Below are 9,171 nucleotides of genomic sequence, written 5' to 3' on the forward strand. Positions count from 1 at the left end.
AGGCTTGATCAAGATTTATTAAGTTTTAATTATCTGTGAAGCACATTACTGGTTACTCTGATGGATACAAAATAAGCAGTGAGCATGGTCAACCTTGAGAGCATTCACTCTGGTATGACGACAATTACACTTGGGACCAGCGATTAAAATCCAGATCTCGTGCTTATATGCCGTGTGATTCAGGTTCTAGATTTGTGGGCAAATTTTTCAGAAATATAAGGCTCAAAGAAAAATCTGTGAAACTGGGGTGGTAACTCCCTTAGGGTGTTTTGTGAAGAATAAAATAAAATTACTCGTGGGAAAGCAATTTAACACAGTGTCTGCACATGGACACTGGTCAATATCGGCTGGTAAAATGGTTAAATGGATGAAGGCTTGCATCGATCAGCTTACTTACTATCCAGTTGGAAAACCAAGAAAAAAACCAATTAAACAATGAAGAAATAACCTTACATTATGCACTGGCTGTAATATAAACTGCACACTTATGAGTGGAATAAAGTAAAAAAAAAAAGTAGCACTTGTAGAGCGAATTTGACCAAGAAACACTTTTGGAAAGGAGGAAGACATCGGTTGGGTCTGGAAAATGGGCACAGTTTAGATCTGTGGAGATAGAGCAGCCAGCAGTGGAACAACCAAGAATAAAGAGAGAAACAAAACAAGAAGGGGATATGCAGTAGCCAACATCCATACGCAAGCCATCAGATGCCACCACAAGTGGAACCAAACAAAATTAAAACAGTGTGTGACACCCAAGTACTACTTGGCCTCTAGCTATACCCTTAACTAAGCTCCACGGCTCATCACACCAGAAATGACACATACTCACAACTCCCAGCTTCAGCCTCTTTGCCAGAACCTCTCCAGGATTTCTGGCCGAGGAATAAGCCTCAAGACACAGTCAGCAGGCATCCACGTGCAAAGCATCTTCCTTGACTGCGAGTCTTCTCACACCTCAATCTCTAGTATTCTCCAAAGGAAAGATTGCTTTTTCCTCTTTGAAAGGGGTAAGATCAATATATACAACTCTCCAAGGTAGGCGGTGGAGCGGGTGTGCAGGCAAGCTGCCCTGGAGCCCCCGGAAAACACTTCCATTAGCAGGTTGAGTGTAACGGTTTGTTTACATGCCCAAGCGCCCAAGCAAGCTCCTTGCAGTGGGAAGCGGGGAGGCATCAACCAAACTCTTGATAAATTCTAGTCATCAAGCTAGAGAATCTATTTCCCGCGGAAGGGAAAAATGCTCTGTGTTAGAAAACGAAGCAGAAAAGATTCCACATCTTCAAGAGCACAGACTCAGCATTCTGTACCAGACAGCACGCCAGGGACCTATGTGTGTTACCTCCTCGGTTATCACAATGGCTTTAGGAGGCTGGTAAAGGTATCCATAATTTACAGCTAGTGAAACAGATGCCACTTAGAGAGATGACATCACAAAGCTGGAAAATGGAAAAATCAGAATTTGAGTGGGTTTGTCTGACTTAAAAGCTTGTTGGTTGCCAAGGGGGAGGGGGTGGGGGGAGGGGTGGACTGAGAGTTTGGGGTCGGTAGATGCAAACTACTACATATAGAATGGATGGACAACAAGGTCCTACTGTAGAGCACAGGGAACGATATTCAGTGTCCTGGGATAAACCATAAGGGAAAAGAATATAAAAAAGAATGCGTATATATGTATAACTGAGTCACTTTGCTGTGCAGCAGAAATTAACACAACATTGTAAATCAACTATACTTCAATAAATAAATAAATAAAAAGCCTGTTCTGAATATGCTAAGTGCTGAGACAGATAACAGGGCCCAAGAAGGAGTAAGTTACACTGTGGAGTCCCCGTCCATACATGTCAATGAAATTTGGGGCAGTGATCTGTGAGACAGGAAGGGCAAATAAATAAATGAAAATGATGTGCAAATGTAAGCACAGAGAGGTGTGGGAGACGAGCATTTGATACACACAAGAGGTTTGGTGACAGGGTTGTGAGATATCATTCCTTAACATCATTACACTTCATTACAGATGCTTCACAGTCCTAAATTTTGTATTTATTTGTGGCTTTTTTTAAACACAGTCCCTTTTTGATATGAAAGTCATGCTGACAAAACAAGATTGATTAAACTTTCTAATTATCTGTCATCACAGCATGACCAGTGGCAAATGGAATGCATTTTCTCATTTCTTCCAGCAAAAAGAAAGAGAGAGCGAGCTCCCTACTGCAAGACATAAAGCTCTTCTGGTTCATGCAAGTGCTCAGTAAAAACCTGCATGGCAGGACAATAAAAGGGGTAGGTGACAACTCACAGCCTCTCAACAAAGCTGAAAGCAATCAGCCAGAGCCAAAAGTAAGGACTCCAGAACGAGTGTCCAATGCAGGCACCTTAGAGAATATTCTCCTCCTGTCTTTAATTTTGGTACCAGATATAACTGGGTTATATCTGCCCTTCCTATGGTAGCCATGAAACAATCCTATTGAAATTCTATGTGAGTGTCTACTTACAGCAACACTAGCGGCTAGAACAAATAACTTAAATTATCAGTATCTTAACACAAAAGAAATGCATTTCTTATCCAAGCGACAGCCCAATGCAGGTGTTCCTGGCTGGTCAGCAGCCTTCCACAAGGTGATTCAGGGATCCAGCCTTTTTCTATCTGTGGTTGCCCATCCTTTCCAGCCTTAGAGTCCCCTCAATCCAGCCAGTGGATGGGGGAAAAGGCACAACCACATTTAACCTCTTTAGCATGTAAATGGCACTTTAGACACAGTTCATGGCAAGAACCAGTCATCATACCTGTGCGGGCTGGGCAGCCACTTCCCAGTAAAACTCTGATCCCTGGAAGAGCAGACTTTGGTGGGCAATGAGTCATCTTTCCACTGCCATATCCTTTGCCCATCAATATCCACCTGCACCCTTTTCTCCACAAATGCATATACTCACCCGCTCCTTGGGTCTCACTCATTACTATATCCAGTGCAAAGCACAGAACTCGGAATGTCATCTCCACCCGGTTTTTACGAAGCTCCTCATGGAATGGTAAATAATCTGCCCCCCCCAAAAAAATTTATCTACCCTACATACGCTCAACATATACTGTGGTGATTAAAGCAGGGACCAGAGAACCACCAAAAAAGGAAAAAACCTCCCATTCTCTCTGCTGAAGGGAAAGCCAGCACTCACCAGTAACATTCTGTTTTCTAATTTTTTTTTCCACCAGTGCTGTAGCCTTAGAGGCACTGAGCTTGCCTTCGAAGTTACTACAGACACTTTTTAGCTTGTCCATTGCATAATGTGAGTCTGGACCTGTTCAGCCTCTGATATCCGTATCCTCACCTCACCACCCACACACCAAGCCCACAGTATGTATTTTAGGCTTCTTCTAATGTCAGGACCCCTTACCAGGGAGGGCCTGAAACTGGGAACACATCCTTTTCCTCTTAGCAGAATTCTGAACATGCTCTAAACTGGTATTAGAAGGAAGTCATTCTAGAAATGTTCTGTATATTTGGCAGGCTAAGTTTAGCACTTTATAGAGTGGTTTTTATTGACTTCTTAGAAACAAAGAAGCTATGAAACTGTATTCTTCCTTCCAATCTATGGTTTGACCATTTCATATGCATTCAAGGACTGATTAAAACCAAAGGCAATCAGTTGGTAACATATCTCCTAGCCTATGTATGCCTATATTGTCCCTTTAGAGTGGTCTCATTAAGAGTTTATGTCTGCAATAGTCAATAATATTGTAATAACTTTGTATGGTGTGTAATGTATAAAAGTACCAAATCACTAAATTTTATACCTGAAACTAACAACTAGTATAATATTGTAAGTCAACTACACTTCAATAAAAAAACACAAAAAAGAAAAAAAAAAAAAAGAGTTCATGTTTGCATCCCAACTATGTTCCTCTTTACAAACCATAGTACTGTCTTTTGACTTTCTGCATTGTGGCAAACCTTTGGTATTAGGCCATTTCCAAAAATCAAATCTACTTTCAAAGGTATCCATTACCAAGTCTGGTGAGTAAAGTGGATGATCGGAGCACTATCGAGTTGCGTCAAAACTACGGGGTATATTTCAGGAGGGGCACGCAAGTAATCTGTGTATAAGAATCCCAGGTGGACCTTTGTAAAAATCAGCACCCCAGGTGGGAATGTGGGGATATGTACATTTATCGTCCTTCACATTGTGGAAAAGGTTTGAAGAAAGCTGTAATATATACTGGTGAACCCACCACCCAGTTTAAGAAACAAAGCCTTGCACATACATTTGAACACCCCCAGAACCACTCTGTGGTGGCAGGGTCACCCTACCTCTCCACCCTTGCCCAGAGTCACCAATGTTCATGACCTGGGGTCTCTGTTTCCCCTAGGTGTGTTTATACTTCTTTATACTTTTACTAGATAGGTATTGAAATGATACGTAGTGTTGTTTTACAGATTCTTGAGCCTTAAACAAATGATATGCTATACTCATCCCTGTACAACTTCCTTTTTTCAATCTTATATTTGTAGGATTTATCCATGTTGATAGATACAGCTCCAGTTCATTCATTTTTCACTTTCGTTTGGTGTATGAATATAACACATTTAATCTCTTCTCCTGCTCTTGGACATCTAGTTTATTTCTAATTGGTCACGACTATATATATATATATCTGCTATGACATTTCTGTATGTGTTTCCTTATCCCATCTATATATTTTAAGAGTTTCACAGGTATTCTGCTTGTCCATCCAGATCAAGAACTGATGCTCCAGCAAAGGAGTTCTCAAAATGTGGTCCGTGAACCAGCAGCATTCACATCACCTGGGAACTTGTCAGAAATGCAGATTACCAGGCCTCACCCCAGATTTACTGAATCAGACACTGGAGGGGCAGAGGGTAGTGTGAGCTGTATTTTAACAAACTTTCCAGTTTATAACAAGATTCTGATGCTTGCTAACATGTAAGCACTACTGTTCTAGTCTGATGTAATGATGTCCCTGGTTTGCATGTCTTGGAACCCAAATTAAAATTTCTGAAATGTTTCTGCAGTGGCTGAACACTGAAACAAATACAGAAATCCCCACTGACGGCTTCAAAGCACTAGATGCATTTTAATGCAATATACTAAGGTCTAAGGAAGAGCTTTGAAAATCATAAATCATAAGACAAATTAGTAATAGTCTATGTGGGAAATTTGTTTTAAGACATTGTCGTGCTGCTTTGTAAGTCACGACTCATGTAACTATAGACAACAGCCAGGGAACACAGAAATACAAAGGCATAAAGTCATTTCAGTCAAGTATAAGTGTTTAAAAAAACACTCAAGAGCATCAGAGTCATTAAATATATTTCTGAATGAGTTTCAGTATCATCACCCATATAGCATGGAATTGTTTTCCTCTGTATTTCAATGTGTGCTTTTGCTTGTGTTTTGGCTGTCTGGACTACTTAAAATTCCATGCTCTTGAAACAAACACAACAAAAAGTCCTATCCCTGGATTTGTTGGTAAAGCATGGCAGCTTTCTAGACTAAGATAGGGCAGTGAGGAGAACAGGGTGAGAACTGTCTGTCTGCCAGTTGCGGAGGGGTGGGGGGATTAGTCAGATCCACAGTGAACAATCAGCAAATCAGGCATGGCCCAGTGCCCGAAGGGCTTGGCATTTTCTCATCACCATTCAGGGAAACAGTTGATACCATGGGTCTTTGATGTAATTGGAGGTTCCCAGTAGGTGAATAAGCATGGCTTCAAGTCATAAAAACAGAACATGCATAGAGAAATCCAAGAATCACCAGTAGTTTTCATCTAGGGTAGGGTCTGGTCAAGAGTAAGGAACGTCCCCATTCTCATTGAGAAGCTGGGGTTACTCAAAGGACCGAGGAAGAGAAGCCAGTGGAAGCTCAAGTTCTAGGATAGGGGATGGGGGAAATCAAGCACAGGGACTCCATTAGCAAATGAGAGGTGGTGTGACTCTGGGTCCAGAGGGCAGCCCTTGGACATCATCTAAGGATCAGAGCTGCCCAAAGAATAAGTCAAAGGCAAGTCCTTGTATGGAGAGATGGAGCATCTAAATGCATCTGGTCTCCATCAGGTTAGGCTCAAGAACATGGGCAGGTGAGGGGTGGGCTGAGTCTCTGTGGGAGCATCAGTGGGCCCAGATATGAGAAGCTAGGGAAGGCAGACCATGGGAAAATGAAGAGGGGGTCAACAGAAAGGAGAAGAAAAAAACAAGTCAAATGTTTAATCTACTGACCTATGCCTCTCTTTCCCCAAGGGACTTCTGAATAAGACATCCAATCCCCTCCCTTGAGGGAGCAAGGTGAGTGGAAGAGGAGCCTCCTGAACTCAGGTGGGCACTGTGCAGAGCCAAGCGGAGCCAGAGAACAGGTACGGCAAGTTCTGCCATGCTAGAGACATGAAGGTCAGGCCAGGAGCGTAGCTTACTCCATTCTGAATCATCAGACAAGGTGGCTTGGGGGAAAAGGCGGAGCCAAAATAAGAAAGGAGAAGGGAGAAGGAACAGGTTAAGGATCCAGGAGAGCCAAGACTGAGGGAAAAGTCAAAAGGACAAACTGGAGATGTTCTGGATCAACTCTGGCCACCAAAGCCAGAGCCTACAATGGTACTCAATGGAGCCAGACAGGATGGACAGTATCCTCCTGGGTCACACTCAACCAGTGGGAAGAAATGGGCTTGCGACAAAAATCCTGGTCTCAGAGAAGTGAAGAGAATAGAGTCCTTATAAGAGACATTCTTCCCTTCACTCTCCCCACCCCACCACCCTGTCTCTAGGCACGCTTCATCTCTCAAGTAATCCAGACAGGTTTCAGACCCAGAACACTGGATACTACTAAGAAGTTTGACAAGACTAGAAAGGCCAGGGTTTCTTTTACTGAGTCCTAAATAAACAATGATCTAACTCACAAAGCCAACTCTCACTCATTTGCAAATCTAATTTATGTAAAACCACCAGTGACCATAGATAGATTGTATCACCCACCCCCTAAACCACTTTCTACTGTGACAACACCAGAATCTTTGGTCTGCTTTGTGTTTATTGAACTGAAATGAACCCACATTCGGAGCCAAATGGTTGTTGAGAACTTTCTGAGTGCCAGGCCATGTGCCCTGAGGACAGAAAGGGTGAATCGGACCCAGTTTCCTTGTCTGAGACAAGGCAAGCATTGAATAGGAAAGACAATAATGTCAGTATATCACTCCAAACTCATCTGGTTAACCGGGTCAATATTTATGTCAAGTTTGGGGTCTTCCTCCCTCCCTAAAAAGAGTTTCCGATTCTGTAGTGATTTCACCAAAGTGTTAGACATTTAAAAACAGGGCAATTGCAAAAGGAATATTTATTACTACATTGGAGCCTTAATGTAACACTATTTGCTTAAGAACACAATTGATCATTAAGTTGGGTACATTGTGGACTGGATTTAGTTAATGAACTACTAAGTGAACCCTTCCAACAGCATTTTATCCTGAGCCCTGGACGAACTACTATTATTTTTCTCTAATCTTTTCCATCACTCACACACAGGGATTGTCAGCATGGGCCCTAAAAGGGAAACACTTTCTTCCTTAATTTGAAAAAAAAAAAGATTCAGTTCTGTTGATTCACAACATTCTCTTTAGTGTAACTCTCTAAAAGCACTTAAATTCAACAACAGTTTTGCTGTTTATTAAGCCAAGTGGGTGTCCACTAACTGGCATCAGTGTATTTCCCACTCACATTTCGTGGGTCCCCTGTCGATAAGACATTGGCAAGAACCAGATTCACTATGTGTCTAAAGACACTGGATGGGAAGTAATCCCATGACTTCTGCTATCATTTTACTTGTTAGTAAACAAGCACATTTCAAACCAGAGAGAGGTTTATGTAGAAAGGACACACACCCTCAGATGGTGTGTCTATGCTTCCAAAGGCAGAATTACAGTTTGGCTTCTTCTCTGTCCCTGAAGACTAATGTATCATATATGCACAGGCCCTGCCCCAGGCAAGTCTGGCCATGTTCCAGGCAAGGGAAGCAGAACCAAGTAGGAATACCAGATCCATTTCCTGAGGCTGCTTAACAAATTATCACAAACTGGGTGAGTCAAAACAACAGAGATTTATTCTCTCGAAGTTCTGGAGGTTGCAAGCCCCAAATCAGTACCACTGAGCCAAAATCAAGGTGATTGGCTGCCTGAGGAAGCTCTAGAGGAGAATCCATTCCTTGCCTCTTCCAGCTTCTGGTGGCTGCCAGCATTCTGTGGCTTGTGGCCCCATCACTCCAATCTCTCCCATCTTTTCCTCTATGTTGGTTGAATCTCCCTCTGCCTCTCTCGTAAGGACAATTGTGATGGCATTTAGGACCCACTCAGATAATCTCAAAATCCTTAAATTAATCACACGTGCAAAGACCCTTTTTCCAATAAAGTAACATTTACAGGTTCCAGGGATTAGGACCTGATACCTGTGGGAGCCATTATTCTGCCTCATTCGGCTCCCCTGGAGGTTAGGCTGACATCGGAACTTCACCAGGAATTAACCCATGCTTGGCTTCTTCCCCTCCCCTACTTGCTTCCACCCTTTCCTGATCAGTTTTCCATGGGAGCACATCCTCCATCAATCACTTTCTTGTCTCTGAGTCTATTCTCAGGCAACCTGACATGAGACAGTAAATAGCAGAGAGAGAGGAGGATAATACATTAGGTTGTATTGTTTGAAGCCACCAAATTCATGGTCATTTGTTACAGCAGCCATAGGGAACTAATACACCTGGAGTATAATTCACTCCACAGAGACTGTTCCTCCTGGATGCACTGACAAGCGGCTGCTATGGGAAAATTAAATTCCCAGACACTTTCTGGTCTGGTTCATCTGGGTGAAGCTCCAGTAGCCCGAGGATAATCAGCTGATAAAGGTTGCAGGTGTGAACAGTTAAGAGGAAATCATGCAAAACCTAGAGAAAGCCACACAGAGCAAAAAAAAAAAAAGGCGGGGGTGGGGGGGAACCTGGGCAAAGCGCCGACCTCGCCGGCAACAGGTGCAATTAATTCCTTCCCAGAGACTCCACTCTCTCTCAGCCTCTGACTGTAGGAAGCTCAGCTCCCCTGGAATCAGCATGCATGTCCCTCAGCATCAGAACCCTCATTTCTGCGTCTGGGTTCCTTGTGACATAGTACTTATCTCTCTAGAGCTAGCC

Source organism: Balaenoptera acutorostrata, chromosome 15 (assembly GCF_949987535.1).
Source record: "Balaenoptera acutorostrata chromosome 15, mBalAcu1.1, whole genome shotgun sequence".
Classification (NCBI taxonomy): Eukaryota; Metazoa; Chordata; class Mammalia; order Artiodactyla; family Balaenopteridae; genus Balaenoptera; species Balaenoptera acutorostrata.